Source organism: Aegilops tauschii, chromosome 7, assembly GCF_002575655.3.
Source record: "Aegilops tauschii subsp. strangulata cultivar AL8/78 chromosome 7, Aet v6.0, whole genome shotgun sequence".
Lineage (NCBI taxonomy): Eukaryota > Viridiplantae > Streptophyta > Magnoliopsida > Poales > Poaceae > Aegilops > Aegilops tauschii.
This window is the reverse complement of record NC_053041.3, coordinates 528,126,140-528,146,335: the sequence shown is the minus strand read 5'-3', so window position 1 is coordinate 528,146,335 and position 20,196 is coordinate 528,126,140.

Here is a 20,196-nt window from a genome sequence, read left to right as displayed (position 1 = left end):
GTACTTCCTCTTCATGCACAACCAGGGGGGAAGGTTGTACATCCACACAAACACAGGCCAGGTGCTATGTGTGCTTCTCTGGCTGCCAAACGGATTGACTCCATCGGTGCTCGCGCCCAACACGATGTTCCTTGGATCGTTCCCAAATTCTGGGTGTTCGAAGTTCAACGCTTGCCACTGGCTCCCATCCTTAGGGTGACTCAGCGTCTTGTCTTTTTTATTTATCTCCGGATCATTTGCGTCATCTTCTCGCTTCTTCTCCTCCCTATCCGCGTGCCAACGCAGGAGCTTTGCTACCTTAGGGTCCGCGAAATACCGCTGCAGACGAGGAGTGATCGGAAAGTACCACACCACTTTTCGAGGAGCTTTCTTCCTCTTCTTGTATCGAGTGACGCCGCACACCGGACATATGGTAGACTCCGCGTGCTCGTCCCGACAAATGATGCAATTGTTCATGCACACATGGTATTTCACGTGCGGTAAATCCAGAGGACACACGATTTTCTTCGCCTCCTCGAAACTGGTCGGGCACTTGTTTCCCTTGGGAAGACGTTCATGCCATAATGACATGTTCTCGTCGAAGCATGCGTCGGTCATTTTGTGTTTTACCTTCATCTCTAGAGCCATGAGCGTTACTTTCAGGCGGGTATCCTTGGGCCTGCATCCTTCATACAATGGAGTAACCGCGTCTATCTCCAGTTGATCCAGCTTGGCTTTCTCTCGGGCGGCAGCTCTTGCGTTATCCGTCTGCTTGAGAAGCAGCTCTTGAATATGAGGGTCCTGCACCCAGCCCATCGATGGTCCATCGTCGTCTGCTCCGCCGGCATCTTCATCTTCATGATCATGCCCTTCGTCTGCTCCCACATCTTCCTCATCATCATGTCCGGCATCTTCTACATGATGACTGTGTACAGCATCACCGTCGTGATCATGTCCTGGAGATTCTTCGTCTTCTCGCCCGCCCGAGCCGCGGTGGTTGTCTTGCTGCCCATCCTCATTTCTTGCCCGACCCCCATGGACGACTTCATAGTCATCTTCATCACCTTGCCACCGATAGCCATCCATGAAACCACGCAAGAGCAGGTGGTCCCGCACCTGCCCGGAATCCAGGTCTGCAATAAGGCTCTTCAGCTTGCATCTTCGACACGGACATCTTATCTCCGTCTCGTTCTTTTCAAGCATCTCGGCCTTCGCGGAGCTCAAAAACCTATTCACGATGCCTTCGGTCATCGTGCGGACCATGGTTGCCTGCGGGGTAGAGCAAAACGATATTTTAGAACCAAGAAAACATTTGGCATGACTTTCCCTAAAAATAGGACCAAAAAGAATGCATAGTGCCAAAATTCTCGCCGAAACGGAAATGAATCAACATTCCGGCAAAATATTGGCAACTATCGCATTTCAAATACTGGTACCTGCAAACACAAACATATATGCAACACCACAAACATATGCAACACCACTAACATACATAGATCTAGCTAGGCCATAAAATGTGCATGTGCACGTTGTTCGAGAGGGAGAACAACATAAATATAGCTTCCCCCTTACTTACCTATCAAAAAAAGGTAATTTAATGGATGAATTTATGGTGCAAATGAGGTGAGGAGGAGGAGGCAGCCGAGACAAGCTTGGAGGAGGAGGTGGAGAGAATGAAGTGGGGAAAGTGAGTGGGTAGGTGTGGCTGTCCAAAATATCTAGCTCGTCCCAGGTTACTAATGGCGCACCACCACCTAATGCGCCATTAGTAACCCTCGTTACTAATGGCGCACCTGCTGGTGGTGCGCCATTAGTAGTTTTGCAAAAAAAAGACACTAATGGCGCACCAGGGAACAGCCCGCCATTACTAGTTTAAACTAGTAATGGCGCACTATTCTTTGGTGCGCCATTAGTACTTTTGCAAAAAAATAAAAAATATATAGTAGTGGCGCACTATGTGGCTGGTGCGCCATTACTAGTTAGAACTAGTAATGGCGCACTGTGCCCTGGTGCGCCATTAGTATGTTTGGAAAAATAAAAAAAATTGTTACTAATGGCGCACCGTGTGTCTCGTGCGCCATTAGTGTCTTTCACACTAATGGCGCACCAGCACATGGTGCGCCACTGCTATATAGCAATGGCGCACCACATGTCTGGTGCGCCATTAGTGGCCATTCCATCTATAGCCCTTTTCCTAGTAGTGCGACGAGCGTGCTCGGCAGCGAGTTCCTGAATCCAGTCAACGTCAACTCTTTCCACCTCCAACCCAGGTATATCGAGCTCCGATCCAGAATCTCACGGCTGCTGCCCGAATAGCAGAATCGATTCAGCCTTCCCAGTTGGAGGCTGGTAGGGGTTTGATGCAGATCCGGGCTTTGCTCCGGGCGGCGGGGGAGCAGAACACAGCAGTGTCACAGTCTCGGAATAGGATTCGTAGTAGATCTGTGATGGCAGACACAGTTCAGTCGGCTCACAGCCCAAGATCGGCTCCAAGGCGTGAGGGACGTGGAGATCGACAAGATCAGTACAGGAACCGTGAGCAGTATGATCGTCGTCGAGTACCCACGCCTCCCCTAAGGAGTGGGTCATACGCGCCTCGGCAACACGATGACAGACGCCCTCACAATGGTGGGCGAAGGATTCCAGTCGACCCCCTAGAGCCGGGCTTTGACGCGAGATCCATTCTCGTTCAAGGTCTGGTTGACAGGAACAGAGCACACAGAGATGGCCACGATACAGATTACCCAACCGGCAGCAGGGTGCATGTTTTGGGTCCTGAGTGTTTCAGCAGAGCCATCAGAGCAGCAGTGATTTCTCCCAACTTCAGGTTGGCGACTAGAGTCAGCCAGTTCACTGGTGAGTCCAAGCCCGACACTTGGCTTGAGGACTACCGAGTGGCTGTGCAGATTGGTGGTGGTAATGATGAAGTGGCCATGAAACACCTTCCACTGATGTTAGAGGGCTCGGCTAGAGCGTGGTTGAACCAACTAGGACCTGGCAGTATTTATAGCTGGGAAGAGCTCGCTCGGGTGTTTGTCAGAACATTTGAATGTACATGCAAACGACCAGCAGGGCTGACAGAGTTACAGTCTTGTGTACAGAAGTCGAATGAAACTTTGAGAGATTATATCCAGAGATGGATCACGTTGCAGCACACGGTGGAGAATGTGTCTGATCACGAAGCAGTTTGTGCCTTCAAGGAAGGCGTCAAGTATCGGGAATTGAATCTGAAGTTCGGTCGGACCGGAGATATGTCTCTGAGTCAAATGATGGAAATTGCCACCAAGTATGCTAATGGTGAAGAGGAGGATCGACTCCGGAGTGGCAAGCACAAAACAGTCGCCCACGAAACCGGGGGAGGGAACTCCAGCCGGAAGCAGAAGCGCAAAGCCGAGCCAGCTGCTCCCGGAGAAGCCTTAGCCGTGACTCAAGGAAAGTTCAAGGGGAAGCCCAAAGGGCCATGGAACCCCAAGAAGGTAAAAGATCAAGATGGAAATGATGTGTTGGATTTACAATGCCACATTCACAATAAAAAAGATGAGGAGGGTAATCTCATTTACCCGAAGCATACCACTCGACAATGTCGGCTCCTGATCCAGCAATTCTGAGAGAAACAGCCCAAAGAGAAAGAATCAGACAAGGTTGAAGATATGGAAGAGGACGATGATGGTTACCCTCACGTCAATTCAACTCTGATGATTTTTGCTGATGTTGAGAGCAAAAGTCGACTGAAAGTCATCAATAGAGAAGTGAACATGGTCGCCCCAGCGACGCCCAGTTATTTGAAGTGGTCTCAGACTGCCATTACATTTGACCAGTCTGATCACCCAACACACATAGCCACCCCTGGGAGGCAAGCGTTGGTGGTCGACCCAGTCGTCGAAGGCACTCGGTTGACTAAGGTTCTGATGGACGGTGGCAGTGGCCTGAATATACTGTATGCGGAGACCTTGAAAGGAATGGGCATTCCGATGTGCAGACTCAGTGAAAGCAATATGAGTTTCCATGGGGTTATTCCTGGCAAGAAGGCTGAGTCACTCGGCCAGATCGCCCTTGATGTGGTTTTCGGTGATTCCAACAATTACCGCAAAGAAAAGTTGACGTTTGAAGTCGTCGATTTCCAGAGTGCTTATCATGCTATTCTAGGCAGGCCGGCTTATGCACGTTTTATGGCTCGACCATGCTACGTGTACCTCAAATTGAAGATGCCTGGTCTCAAAGGAGTGATCACTATCACTGGCAATCAGAAGAAGGCAGAAGAGTGCTTCCAGAAGGGCTCAAAGATCGCCGATGCACAAATGGCAGTAGTGGAATTGCAGGAGTATCAAAAGAATGCAGATCCGAGTGATTTGTTGCGAGCTAAGAAGCCTGCCACCGATTCAGCATTTCAGTCGTCTGGTGAAATGAAGCCGATTCGTATTCACCCGACTGATCCCAATGCTGCTCCGACTCACATTTCGACAACGCTCGACTCCAAATAGGAAAAAGTGCTCATCCAGTTCCTCCGTGAGAACTGGGACATCTTTGCATGGAAACCTTCTGACATGCGAGGTGTTCCCGGGGGGCTGGCTGAGCACCGTTTGCGAGTCGACCCAAAAGTGAAACCAGTCAAAGAACATCTTCGACGGTCCGCCGTACAGAAGAGAAAAGCGATCGGTGAAGAAGTAGCTCGGCTCCTAGCAGCTGAGTTTATCCGAGAAATTTACCACTCCGAGTGGCTAGCCAATGTTGTCATGGTCCCCAAGAAGGACGACTCACTTCGCATGTGCATTGACTTCAAGCATATCAATCGGGCCTTCCCGAAAGATCACTTTCCTCTCCCCCGCATCGATCAAATAGTCGACTCGACTACAGGGTGTGAGCGCTTGTCCTTTTTGGACGCTTATTTCGGGTATCATCAGATCCGACTGTATGGACCCGATGAGATAAAAAAAGCTTTCATCACTCCATTTGGGTGCTTCTGTTATGTCACCATGCCATTAGGCCTGAAGAATGTTGGAGCCACATTTATGAGGAATATTCAGAAGTGTTTACTCACTCAAATCAGTCGGAATGTGGAAGCGTACATGGATGAGATTGTGGTCAAGTCACGTAAAGGTTTCGACCTGCCGGCTGACCTTGCTGAAACTTTTGCCAACCTCAGAAGGTATGATATCAAGCTTAATCCATCAAAGTGCACATTCAGAGTTCCGGGCGGAAAATTACTCGGTTTTCTCGTTTCCGAACAAGGGATCGACGCTAACCTAGAGAAAGTTGGTGCCATTCTCCGAATGAAACACCCTGTGCGTGTGCACGATGTTCAGAAGCTTACAGGTTGTTTGGCCACCTTAAGTCGATTCATTTCTCGCCTCGGTGAAAAGGCATTGCCTCTTTAGCGACTGATGAAGAAGTCTGATAAGTTCGAGTGGACTCTTGAAGCCGATGCAGCATTTGCAGAGCTCAAAGCCCTGCTTTCCACCCAGCCGGTGCTTGCTGCCCCAATCAGCAAAGAGCCTTTACTGCTTTACATTGCAGCCACTGGACAAGTCGTTAGTACAGTACTTACGGTCGAGCGGGAAGAAGAAGGAATAGCCTATAAAGTTCAGCGCCCAGTATATTATGTTTCTGAAGTTTTGACTCCATCAAAGCAAAGATATCCACATTATCATAAGCTTGTTTATGGGATTTATATGACCACGAAGAAGGTTGCACATTATTTCTCTGACCACTCCATTACAGTCATCAGCGACGCTCCATTCACTACTAGGAAAAGGGCTATAGATAATATGGACACTAATGGCGCACCACACATGTGGTGCGCCACTACTATATACTAATGGCGCACCATGTGTTGGCACGCCATTAGTGTCCAAATACTAATGGCGCACCACATCCACGGTGCGCCACTACTAACAAATTTTTTATATTTTTTTTTCAAAACTAGTAATGGCGCACCAGGGGATAGTGCGTGTTAAGTGAGCTGGTGCTGGGGTTGGATAGAACTCTGAAGTTAAGCATGCTTGGGCTGGAGTAGTGTGAGGATGGGTGATCTTTTGGGAAGTTTGACCACGGAGTGCGATTTGACTTGAGATTAAGCATATTGACCCGAGATTAAGCCATAGTGACCCGAGATTAAGAAAAGAATGAAAAAAAATGAAAAAAAATGTTAGTAATGGCGCACTTCTATGTGGTGCGCCATTACTAAGTCAGATAGTAATGGCGCACTGTGTGATGTACTAATGGCGCACTGCCTGGTGCGCCATTAGTATACCAGATACTAATGGCGCACCTGTGGTGCGCCATTAGTAAAAAATTCTAATGGTGTGATGCTAGTGGCGCACCTGTAGTGCGCCATTAGTAGGCAAAACAGGTGCGCCACTAGCAGGCCTTTTCCTAGTAGTGATTATCAGAGATTCTGAACAACAGAGATGCAACTAGTCGAGTGGCAAAGTGGGCGATTGAACTTCTTCCCTTGGATATCAAGTTTGAGGCAAATAAAGCTATCAAGTCCCAAGCAACAGCAGATTTCCTCGCCGAGTAGATCAAACAGCAACTGCCGACTCAAGTCCACTCGGAGCACTGGACCATGTTCTTTGATGGTTCCAAGATGCTGAATGGTTCCAGTGCTGGGGTGGTACTGGTATCTCCCCGAGGAGACAAGCTCAGATATGTTCTCCAGATTCACTTTGATTCCTCCAATAACGAAGCAGAATATGAAGCACTCTTATATGGGTTACGTATGGCCATCTCACTCGGCATCCGTCGCCTCATGGTCTATGGGGACTAAGATTTGGTAGTCAATCAAGTGATGAAGGAGTGGGACGTCAGAAGCCCAGCTATGACTGGTTACTGCAATGCGGTGAGGAAGATGGAAAACAAATTTGAGGGGTTAGAGCTCCATCATATACCCCGACTGAAAAATCCAGCAGCCGATGATCTAGCAAAGATAGGTTCCAAGAGGGAAGCCATTCCCAGCAATGTGTTTTTGGAACACATTCATACACCTTCAGTTCAAGAAGATCCTTTCACTGAAGAGCCCCCGCAGCCTAAGAGCGCCACAGATCCAACTGAAGTCGAAGTCCCAGCCGTGGTCGACCTGATCATGGAGGTTTTGGTCATCACTCCTGATTGGACAGTGCCATACATTGCGTATATCCTTAGGAAAGAACTCCCAGAGGATGAAGAAGAGGCTCGACAGATCGTCTGTCGATCCAAAGCCTTTACTGTGATAAAAGGACAACTGTTTAGGGAAAGTGTAACCAGAGTCAGCCAGAAATGCATCACACCAGAAGAAGGTCGAGTGATCCTCAACGACATCCACTCGGGGACCTGTGGTCACCATGCGTCCTCTCGGACCATTGTGGCCAAAGCATACCGAGCCAGATTTTATTGGCCACGAGCAAATGAAATGGCGAAAGATATAGTCGACAAATGTGAAGGCTGCCAGTTTTACTCCAATATTTCGCACAAGCCTACGTCAGCCCTGAAGACTATTCCACTCGTCTGGTCCTTTGCTATTTGGGGATTGGATATGGTTGGACCCCAGAGGACTGGTAGGAGCGGCTTCACTCATGTGCTTGTAGCAATCGACAAGTTTACCAAATGGATTGAAGCCAAGCCTATCAAGAATCTTGAAGCCAGTATTGCCGTCCACTTCATCGGAGAATCGACATTCAGATATGGAGTTCCGCACAGCATCATCACTGACAACGGGTCGAACTTCGATTCTGATGAGTTCAGAGCCTTCTGTGCTTCCCAAGGCACACGAGTCGACTATGCTTCAGTCACCCACCCCCAGTCGAATGGACAAGCAGAAAGAGCAAATGGCTTGATTCTCAAAGGACTGAAACCCGGACTGATGCGTGATCTCAAGCACGCAGCAGGCGCCTCGGTTGATGAACTTCCATTAGTTCTTTGGGGATTGAGGACAACTCCCAATCGGTCGACTGGCCGAACTCCATTCTTCTTGGTTTATGGAGCTGAAGCTGTCCTTCTGAGTGACTTGCTTCACAATGCACCCCGAGTCGAGCTCTTCTCTGAGGAAGAAGCAGAACAGGCCCGACAAGACGCAGTCGATGTCCTAGAGGAGGAAAGAGAGATGGCCTTAATCCAGTCGACCATTTATCAGCAAGACTTGCGTCGATTCCACGCCAGAAACGTGAGGGGTCGGGCCTTTCAAGAGGGAGACTTGGTTCTTCGAGTGGATCAGTAGAAACCACACAAGCTCGGCCCTGCTTGGGAAGGTCCCTTCATTATCACCAGAGTTCTCCACAATGGAGCATACCTTCTTTACAATGTCGAGCATCAGAAAGACGAGCCACGGGCTTGGAACGCGGAGCTGCTCCACCCCTTTTATACTTAAGTACTCATTCGGATGAGATGTAATAAGAAATACCTTTGTAGTTTTTTTATCAAAGACAAGAGCTTTACAGTCTTCCTAAATGGTTGTTGTTAATTTTGTTTGCGTCTGAAATCCCCAAGTGGGTGACTTTGCCGCGAATCCGTTTCGCCTAAGTTTGAAAAATCCTACCGAGTGGTGAGCAAGCCTCTCACTCGGGGGCTTAGCTGCAGTCCAGTACTCACCTAAGTTTGTAAAATCCTACCGAGTGGTGAGCAACCCTCCCACTCGGGGGCTTAGCTGCAGTCCAGTACTCGCCTAAGTTTGAAAAATCCTACCGAGTGGTGAGCAAGCCTCCCACTCGGAGGCTTAGCTGAAGTCCAGTACTCGCCTAAGTTTGTAAAATCCTACGGAGTGGTGAGCAACCCTCCCACTCAGGGGCTTAGCTGCAGTCCAGTACTCGCCTAAGTTTGTAAAATCCTACCGAGTGGTGAGCAACCCTCCCACTCGGGGGCATAGCTGCAGTCCAGTACTCGCCTAAGTTTGAAAAATCCTACCGAGTGGTGAGCAAGCCTCTCACTCGGGGGCTTAGCTGCAGTCCAGTATTCGCCTAAGTTTGAAAAATCCTACTGAGTGGTGAGCAAGCTCTCACTCGGGGCTTAGTTGTAGTCCAGTACTCGCCTACGTTTGTAAAATCCTACCGAGTGGTGAGCAACCCTCCCACTCGGGGGCTTAGTTGCAGTCCAGTACTCGCCTAAGTTTGTAAAATCCTATCGAGTGGTGAGCAAGCCTCCCACTCGGGGACTTAGCTGCAGTCCCGTACTCCCCTAAGTTTGTAAAATCCTACCGAGTGGTGAGCAACCCTCCCACTCAGGGGCTTAGCTGCAGTCCAGTACTCGCCTAAGTTTGTAAAATCCTATCGAGTGGTGAGCAACCCTCCCACTCGGGGGCTTAGCTGCAGTCCAGTACTCGCCTAAGTTTGTAAAATCCTATCGAGTGGTGAGCAACCCTCCCACTCGGGGGCTTAGCTCCAGTCCAGTACTCGCCTAAGTTTGTAAAATCCTACCGAGTGGTGAGCAACCCTCCCACTCGGGGGCTGAGCTGCAGTCCAGTACTCGCCTAAGTTTGTAAAATCCTACCGCGTGGTGAGAAACCCTCCCACTCGGGGGCTCAACTGAAGTCCAGTACTCGCCTAAGTTTGTAAAATCCTACCGAGTGGTGAGCAACCCTCCCACTCGGGGGCTTAGCTGCAGTCCAGTACTCGCCTATGTTTGTAAAATCCTACCGAGTGGTGAGCAACCCTCCCACTCGGGGGCTTAGCTGCAGTCCAGTACTCGCCTAAGTTTGTAAAATCCTATCGAGTGGTGAGCAACCCTCCCACTCGGGGGCTTAGCTCCAGTCCAGTACTCGCCTAAGTTTGTAAAATCCTACCGAGTGGTGAGCAACCCTCCCACTCGGGGGCTTAGCTGCAGTCCAGTACTCGCCTAAGTTTGTAAAATCCTATCGAGTGGTGAGCAACCCTTCCACTCGGGGGCTTAGCTCCAGTCCAGTACTGGCCTAAGTTTGTAAAATCCTACCGAGTGGTGAGCAACCCTCCCACTCGGGGGCTGAGCTGCAGTCTAGTACTCGCCTAAGTTTGTAAAATCCTACCGCGTGGTGAGAAACCCTCCCACTCGGGGGCTCAACTGAAGTCCAGTACTCGCCTAAGTTTGTAAAATCCTACCGAGTGGTGAGCAACCCTCCCACTCGGGGGCTTAGCTGCAGTCCAGTACTCGCCTATGTTTGTAAAATCCTACCGAGTGATGAGCAACCCTCCCACTCGGGGGCTTAGCTGCAGTCTAGTACTCGCCTAAGTTTGAAGTCCATCCCCATCCGCAAGGACGACGAGGTGCAGGTCGACTGCAACCTTATCCTTCGGAGCTGCGCCACAATTACAATGTGCGCTCCATCCCTATCCGCAAGGACGATGAGGTGCAGGTCAACTGCAACCTTCTCCTTCGGAGTTGCGCCACAAGTACAATGTGCGCTCCATCCCTATCTGCAAGGACGACGAGGTGCAGGTCGACTGCAACCTTCTCCTTCGGAGCTGGGCCACAAGTACAATGTGCGCTCCATCCCTATCCGCAAGGACGACGAGGTACAGGTCGACTGTAACCTTCTCCTTCAGAGCTGCGCCACAAGTACAATGTGTGCTCCCTCCCTATCCGCAAGGACGACGAGGTGCAGGTCGACTGCGACCTTCTCCTTTGGAGCTGCGCCTTAAGTACAATAGCTGCATTTCAAGTACAAAGATTGTTCCAATTGAAGAAGCAAAATCCACTCGAAGGCAAACACAAGCATATTCAGAGATAAACCAAGTTCAGATAAATCGTAAAGTTCCGGACGACGGATCAAAAGTATTCAAGCATCAAGCCCGAAGAAGTTTAACGATTACACAATCACTCAGCATTCCGAGGCAAATAAAGGTGGAGCATAATGTTTTTCGGTCACGCATCAGGAGAAGGACTGGCTGGGTCGCAGAAACTGTCAAGGTCTATGCTGTCTGCAATGCGAGTAGCAGCGTCAAGGAAAGTGTCCATGAAGGATTGGAAGGTGTGCCTCTTTGTGTTAGCAACCTTGAGCTCCGCCAGCTTGTCTTCTTTGACATCTTTTGCAGTGCACTCGGACCAAGGACAACGCAACATCAGCGCCACAGCGAGCAGATGACTTCTTCCAATCTTGCACTCGGTCAGGTATTTGATTCAGTCGAGCCATCAGAGACTCGAGGTCTTGAGACAGTTCCGCCTGAGGCCAGAGTTCAGCATCAACCCGAGTCATCGCTGCCTTCAGGCGAGCAAGATAAGCAACCGCGCTATCCATGCGAGATTCCAACTGCAGCACATTCATCGCAACATCATCCTTGACTGGACAATTTATGGGATCGAGACCCATCTCGACCCACCCAGTTTCTGCTTCAAAGTCTTGGCAAAGCTCTACACAGTCAAGTAAATGATGAGATCGACGATATAATCAAGCTGGACAGTCGACCGTAATAAGCCAGTCAATCATCAGTACCTTCAAGTTTTAGGACCAGCTTTGCAGCAAGCTGGCCCAGATAAGACTCCAACTCGCCCTTCTTGGCCTTGAGGCTCCCAAGCTCGTCAGTCAGCCTGTCCTTGTCTTTCTTCAGTCGCTCGACCTCCTGATTAGCGTCAGAGACAGCAGTCTTCAATTTGGAGTTCTCCTCTTCTAACTTGCCGACTGAAGCAAGCTTCTTGTCAGCAAGTGTCGTTTTCTCTCGCGCTTCCTTCTGTGCAGCAGCAAGATCCAGATCCTTCTTCTCCAAAGCCTGCTTCATTTTCTCTAAAGAAATAACATTCTTCAGACGGGCTTGGAGTTGACGGTTTTCACTACATACATCTGCTCGAGTGGAGTCACTCGGTTCAAAAATGAAAAGGAAAAGGGCCGGTAGTGAGAAAGATAGTTGACGATTGGTTACCCCCCATGGCAGCTACCTCATCACGAGTAGTCTTGAGATTCTTCTGGGCCAATTCCAGATCAAGGTTGAGGCTGATTTGCTGCTTGTTCATTGCGGAAAGCTGAGCCCCAAGATCACAACATTTCTGCAGTTTAAGCCATATCAGTCGACCGAGATAAAAAGACATCACAGTGATAGCTACTCTAAGACTACCGCCGAATCAAACATTCAACGGCAGTCTCGGGGACTACACCCAGTGGGTGCACTTGGCGTGCCCCCACTGGTTTGAATAAACACTCGACATGGTCTGCCCAGTGCGAGAGTAAAAAAATAGTTCTCAGACCATAGTCGACTGCCCGCAGTCAACCACGGTCTCGGGGACTACACCCAGTGGGTGCACTTAGCGTGCCCCCACTGGCTCTGGTGTCATTCGACCTGGCGAGTCCAGACCGAGTGACAAAATTCGGCTTCTCAGACCACAGTCGACTGCCCGCAGTCAACTATGGTCTCGGGGACTACACCTAGTGGGTGCACTAAGAGTGCCCCCACTAGTTCAAAGATTCAATCCAAGATGACTCAAATTGACTCGTGCAACTTCAAAACAGTCACACCCCAGTGGGTGATCGGACGAGAAATATGATCAATCGGAAATCAACTAACCTGGACATTGGTCTGCAGAGCAGCTCCGGCGTTGAAGGCCACCTGACTGGCCTCATGCACCACTTTCATTTGCCCCATCACAAGGTTCAACTGAAGGACAGCTTCCTTGGTGGCAGACGGTGGGTCGTCCGGGGTTTGATACGCAGTGAAAAGCGATGATGGCAGAGCAGTCGGAGCAACCGCTGGGTCTGATGCGTGGGGTTGTATTGGTACAGCAGAAGTCTGAGCAGTTGATCCTGATGGGCAATCAGTCGATAGCGGGATAGCGAAAGTGACGTTGGTATGTGCCGGATCTGACGATCGCTCGACTGCCGTCCCAGGCATCTCAGTCGACTGAGGAACCTGGGCCTCAGGCACTTTCCCGCTCAGTTCCTTGTCCCTCCTCCTCCTTCCCCTCAGCGGTACTTCTTCTTCATCGTCCGGGAGCACAACAACGTCCCGTGGCGCTGCAACAAAGAGAGAAAGTCAAGGAGATAGCTGACAAACAATCCAGTCGTCCAAATAAACTCGAATCGGGTAGACTTACTGGCTTTGGAGGTAGCTGCGACGTCGGTTTCCTTGTTGTCTGGGGTCTTGTCGATATCCATATCAGTCGCGGCCGAGGCCGGGCTATAAAGGTTCATCATCCACTCGGTCAGTACAAGAGGATCGGTCAGAACAAGAAAATACGGGGAGAACATTTACCTAGAAGCAACAGGAACGTCCATCTTGATTCTAGGCAAGGTCTTCCGAGCGTTCAAAGGATTGATCTTGGGCTGCTTCGTGACCTTCTCAGCCAATTCTCGAGTCGAAGACCGAGCGCGCCTTTTAGATGGAGCGCTCGAGGCCACAACCTTGCCGCGCCTGCCCGCGGGATCATGGTGCTGCTTGGATCGACGTTCAGAACGAGGTGGTGAGTCGGCTACCTCCTCGCCGTCCGACTCATCACTCTCATCTTCATCATCGTCGGTTGGTGACTCCCACTCGCCACTCTCCTCCGCGCTGTCCTCGCCTTCATGGTACTGCTCCAGAGCTTGTTCGCCATTGGGCATTGAGTACATCTCTGTATAAATCTACAAAACAGGGAGCCGAGTGGAAATCAGTCGGATCAACAAACAGTCAGAAAACACATCCAAATTCAATCAGTTGTAATGGCCAAACCTTGTCTGGCTGGTTGCTGTCGCTGAAAGGTTTGACTCTCCTGGCGCCCCTGGGGTTGTCCTTGTTCCCGGTGATGCCGCTCAGCCACTCGGCCACTATTTTGGCCGTCACCTCCTCCGGATGAACCCGAGCGGTATCACCAGCCCCGGAGTACATCCACATGGAGTGGTCACGAGCTTGGAGTGGTTGAATGCGCCGACTGAGGAAAACCTCCAGCAGATCCATGCCGGTGACACCTTGGTTGATCAGTTGAACTACCCTCTCGACCAACATGCCCGTCCCCGCCTTCTCCGCGGCGGTTACTTTCGACGAAGATGGAGTCTGAACATGATCAAAAGAGAAAGGGGGAAGTCCAGTCGAGTGACCTGGGGTCGCGATATCCTGGCAATAGAACCAGGTCGACTGCCAGCCCCTGACCGGCTCAGGAAGAGTCATCAAGGGGAAGGAACTCCTCTTCCTCTTTTGAATACCCAGACCCCCACACATCTGGATAACATGGGTTTTCTCGGTGTTCGAGTTCGCTTTCTTCACTGTTTGGGAGCGGATAGTGAAAATGTGCTTGAAAAGACCCAGTGCGGTCGACATCCCAGGAAATTCTCGCACATGGACACGAATGCGGCAAGATAAGTGATGGTGTTGGGAGTGAAATGATGGAGTTGAGCCTCGAAGAAATTCAAGGAACCTTGAAAGAAGGGGTGTGGAGGAAGCGAGAAGCCGCGGTCGACATGAGTGGCGAGCAGAACACACTCACCCGGTCGCGGATGTGGCTCCGTTTCCCCCTCCGGCAGCCGCGCAGACTCATGGACGATCAGCCCTAGCTCGGCCATATCATCCAAGTCTTCCTGCTGAAGTGAGGATCGGATCCAATCTCCCTGGATCCAACCCGACGGCAGCCCCGAGCGCGATGAAGATCCCCGATTCGTCTTCTTCGCGCGTTCCAGCGCCGCTGTTTTCTCCTTCCCCATGGCGGCGGAGCGGCGGCGTCGAGGGTGGAGAAGCCGAGCGAGGTAAAGGAGCAAGAGGAAGAAGAAGGAGAATGAGCACACACAGTGCGGATGCCTCGACCTCGCCGCTTTTAAGGGCCTACTTCCGAGTGGCTGACGCGTGGGTCCGGGCGATCCTGTCAAATCCCTTAACAGTTGCACATGGGATACGTGGCGAAAAAGGTGGCGCGGAAATCGAAACGCCCTACTTATCTACTCCGCTTTCCACGGCGCGCTCCACCTGGCGCGCTTCCACCAAAATTTCGAATCCCGCGAAATCTGGGATCCTCTACAACCGATCACGCCAAAGATTCCATGTCAGAGATAACACTTGACGGATGACGTTATAAAACCAGTCGGTCATTTGTGAATCGATCAAGGCGACTGAAACGAGGCCGAAGTTCCAACAAGTGGCATCCATTTGGAGATGAAAGCAAGAGCCAAGAACAAGGTCAACTTCAACCTTCTTTTCACTCGGACGTCAATCCATTCGGGGGCTAATGATGAGGACATAGACCTGGGATAGGGTAATAGGCCTAACCTATACCTCCTACCTAAGGTCCTTGTCCTAGAAGCAAAGAGGTTCAGGAGTAAATAGAGGGGACCCAACAAAGGTGTCGAGTGCAATCCACTCGACCTACCATTTACTCGGAGACCCCCCTTGTTTATGTCACTCGACCACTAAACCACTCAATGTGCAGAAGACCTAAAGGCACTCCGCGTAGCAACGGTCGGGCATTTACTCTTAGACTTAATAGTCATGTATATTACTTTACTATAGACGTTACCTATAACGCTCCTACTTTATGAACATTGAACTCCTTGTAACGTGGGCTGGCTGGGGTCCTGGTGCACTCTATATAAGCCACCCCCTCCACTAGCACAAGGGTTCACACCCCCTATAACACACACGCATATAATCCAGTCGACCGCCTCCGGGCTCCGACACGTAGGGCTATTACTTCCTCCGAGAAGGGCCTGAACTCGTAAAACTCGTGCGTACAGCTTTTCCATAGCTAGGACCTTGCCTTTACATCCCTACCCCCCATTCTACTATCAGACATAGAACCACGACAGGTCTCGCGTGTTGCCCCGTGCCTTGGTGTTTTTCTTTGTCAGGCGACGGGGTGCAGGCTGGACTTCGGGCTGATATGTCCCTCTATCTCGGCCACGAGGTGGCCGATCAGCCGCATCATACGCTGCTGATGTAGGTTTTAATGCTTCCTCCTCGAGTTGGGGTAGCAACCTGCACTTTGGGTAACTCTTGGTTGGGCGTTCGAGTTCGTATTCCTCGGCCGCAAGGATTTCAGTCCATCTGTCCGCTAGCAGATCTTGATCAGCTCGAAGCTGTTGTTGCTGTTTCTTCAGGCTGTTTGCTGTGGCTATAAGCCGGCGCTTGAAGCGCTCCTGTTCGACGGGATCCTCAGGCACGATGAATTCTTCATCACCGAGGCTCACCTCGTCTTCGGAGAGAGGCATATAATTGTCATCCTCCGATTTCTCCGTCTGCTGCCTGCTTCGGAGGGCTAGCTTGTTCATCCTCCCGCTCTAGGTCTGGCTGGAGGGGATTGTCGTCGTCTTCGGCACTATCCGGAGTGTTATTGTCTCTTGTGCTGGTATCGCTGTTTTTGCTATGGCGGGAATTAGAGCGGCGCCGCTGACGTCGGTGCTTGGATTGCTTCTTGGAGGGATTATCCTCCGATGTCTTATCGCCATCGCCTTCTCTGGGGGTGTCCACCTTGTATATGTCATACGATGAGGTCGCAGTCCAGCGCCCTATGGGCGGTGGTTCTTGTTAGTCTCCTGCATCGTCATCCATACCGTCGATGTTTCCGGAGCCGAAGTCGAGCATGTCAGTTAAATCGTCGACAGTGGCTACTAAGTGGGTGGTGGGTGGGGAGCGAATTTCTTCATCGTCCGCATCCCATTCTAGCCGGACATAGTTCGGCCAAGGGTCTCCTGTCAAGGAGAGAGACCTCAACGAGTTTAGCACGTCGCCAAAGGGCGAGTGCTGAAAGATATCTGCGAAGGTAAACTCCATGATCGGTGCCCAATCGGATTCGATGGGCACGGACGTCGGCGGCACGGAGCCCATGGCCGGGGAGGAATCAAACGATTCGGCAACACTGGTCTCGTAGGAGGTGAAGTCAGTATTCGGCTCTATGGCCACTGAGTGTGCGGCCACCGTGGCAGGGTCCATCCACCCGTCCTCAGATGGCGCAATTTGTTCCGGATTGAGGGCCGGAGTAGTTGCAGATGCGATCTCCCGAACACTATCCGCCGGCAGAGCTAAGTCATGCTCGTCGTGATTGTGCGGCGCACCTGACATGGGCTCGATTCCGTCGAAGATCAAGTCTCCGCGGATGTCGGCAGTATAGTTCAAGTTTCCAAACCTGACCTGATGGCCAGGGGCGTACCTCTTGATCTGCTCCAGATGGCCAAGCGAGTTGGCCCGCAGTACGAAGCCGCCGAATACGAAGATCTGTCCGGGGAGGAAAACCTCACCCTGGATCGCATCGTTGCCAATGATCGAAGGAGCCATCTAGCCTTATGGTGACGGCACAGTGGAACTCTCAATGAAAGCACCAATGTCTGTGTCAAAACTGGCGGATCTCGGGTAGGGGGTCCCGAACTGTGCGTCTAAGGCGGATGGTAACAGGAGGCGGGGGACACGATGTTTACCCAGGTTCGGGCCCTCTCGATGGAGGTAATACCCTACTTCCTGCTTGATTGATCTTGATGATATGAGTATTACAAGAGTTGATCTACCACGAGATCGTAGAGGCTAAACCCTAGAAGCTAGCCTATGGTATGATTGTTGTTGTCCTACGGACTAAACCCTCCGGTTTATATAGACACCGGAGGGGGCTAGGGTTACACAGAGTCGGTTACAAGGGAGGAGATCTACATATCTATATTTCCAAGCTTGCCTTCCACGCCAAGGAGAGTCGCATCCGGACACGGGACGAAGTCTTCAATCTTGTATCTTCATAGTCCAATAGTCCGGCTAAAGTATATAGTCCGGCTATCCGAGGACCCCCTAATCCAGGACTCCCTCACTATGGAATAAGGAGTGGCAAGAGCCTAAGCTTGGGGATGCCCAAGGCACCAAGGTAATATTCAAGGACAACCAAGAGCCTAAGCTTGGGGATGCCCCGCAAGGCATCCCCTCTTTTGTCTTCGTTCATCGGTAACTTTACTTGGAGCTATATTTTTATTCACCACATGATATGTGTTTAGAATAATGTTTTGCATCTCTATTTTCAATAAAAATGTCAAGGATAGCCTTTACCATGTTTATTTTGCAAGTATACATTTTGCTGTTTCAAAACAGAAAGTTTATCGCTGTTGCAAAAATTCCCGAGGGAAGTCAGAATGTGATAAAATGTTGAAACTTTTTGCATAATAAGCTCTAATAAATTTTCTACTGTCTGGTAGAATTTCATAATTTTTGGAGTTAGGGAAGTATTGATACTCTTGCATTCTTTACAGACTGTACTATTTTGGCAGATTGCTGTTATGTTTGCATTGTTTGCATATGTTTGCTTGTTTAATGATTCTATTTGAGGATAGGAGTATTAAATATGCAGAGGCATTTAGTATGCAATGTTGAATAATATTTTTTGTGATTTTCTACAATAGAGAATGATGAGGTTTTTGCATTGGTTTATACTAACTTATCTCACGAGTTCTTGTTGAGTTTTGTGTGGATGAAGTTTTTGAGATTTAGGGAAACCGAGATATAAAAAGAATTAAGGAGACACAAAAGCTCAAGCTTGGGGATGGCCAAGGCATCCCAAGATAATATTTCAAGAAGTCTCAAGTATCAAAGCTTGGGGATGCCCCGGTAGGCATCCCACCTTTCTTCTTCAACAATTATCGTTTAGTATTGGTTGAACCTAAGTTTTTGCTTCTTCACATGATCAGTGCTATCCTTGAAATGTGGTTTTATTTTGTTTTGCTTCCTGTTTGAATAATATCCTAAGATCTGAAATTCTTAAATGAGAGAGAGTCTTCACATAGCTACATAATTATTTAACTACTCATTGATCTTCACTTATATCTTTTTGGAGTAGTTTGTCATTTACTCGTGTGCTTCACTTATATCCTATGAGTAAATGGTTGAATGATTTGAATATCATAAATCTGAAATTATATATGTTTCATATGCTTATCCCATGGGGAGTAATGACTTCACACAGAATAAGTATAGGTAGTAAACTTATTGAAAGTTAGCAAACGCAGAATTGGTCACTTGAACAATTCATGAAAGAATATTGAAGGAAGAGAGATTTCACATATAAATATACTATCTTGGACATCTTTTGTAATTGTGAGCACTCATTAAAATATGACATGCTAAAAAGTTGATGTTGGACAAGGAAGACAACTTAATGGGTTGTGTTTTCCTATATCCGAAACGTTATATTGTCTTGGATCATCCAACATGTTGAGCTTGCCTTTCCCTCTCGTGCTAGCCAAATTATTTGCACCAAGTAGAGATACTACTTGTGCTTCCAAACATTCCTTAACCCAGTTTTGCCATGAGAGTCCACCATACCTACCTATGGATTGAGTAAGATCCTTCAAGTAAGTTGTCATCGGTGCATGCAATAAAAAAATTGCGCCTTAAATATGTATGATCTATTAGTGAGAATAAAATAAGCCTTATACGAACTTGTGATAGGGAAGAAATAAAAGCGAAGGACTGCATAATAAAGGTCTTTATCACAAGCGGCAATATAAAGTGACATTCTTTTGCATAAAGATTTGTGCATCCAACCATAAAAGCGCATGACAACCTCTGCTTCCCTCCGCGAAGGGCCTATCTTTTACTTTTACCTTCTACCCTTATACAAGAGTCATGGTGATTTTCACCTTTCCTTTTTACACTTTTTCCTTTGGCAAGCACGTTGTGTTGGAGCGATCCAGATATATATATCCCCTTGGATGTAGGTTTTCATAAGGTATTATTGTTGACATTACCCTTGAGGTAAAAGGTTGGGAGGCGAAACTATAAGCCCCTATCTTTCTCTGTGTCCGATTGAAACTTTGAACCCATAAATATCACGTGAGTGTTAGCAATTGTGAAAGATTAAATGATAGTTGAGTACGTGGAGTTTGCTAAATCAAAGCTCTTACGTAGACCCTTCCAAAAATAAGATGAATTGCAATTGTTTGATGACTAAGAGCACGGTTTGTTAGTTTTCAAGAAAGTTTATGATCTATACTTTAACATGTGAATAAGTTGTTACTTGATCATGCGAAGTTTTATGAGATGAGCTACTGTTATGACATATAATGATGCTAGAAAAGGTGAATGAAATTATCATTGATCAAACTTGTGCACCTGCTAGCATTCACCCTTGATAAATTATTTCTTTTATCATTTACCTACTCGAGGACGAGCAGGAATTAAGCTTGGGGATGCTGATACGTCTCCAACGTATCTATAATTTTATGAAGTATTCATGCTATTATATTATCCAGCTTGGATGTTTTATATGCATTTATATGCTATTTTATATGATTTTTGGGACTAACCGATTAACCTAGAGCCCAGTGCCAGTTTCTGTTTTTTCCTTGTTTTTGAGTTTTACAGAAAAGGAATACCAAACGCACTCCAATTGACGTGCCAATTTTTGACGATATTTTATGGA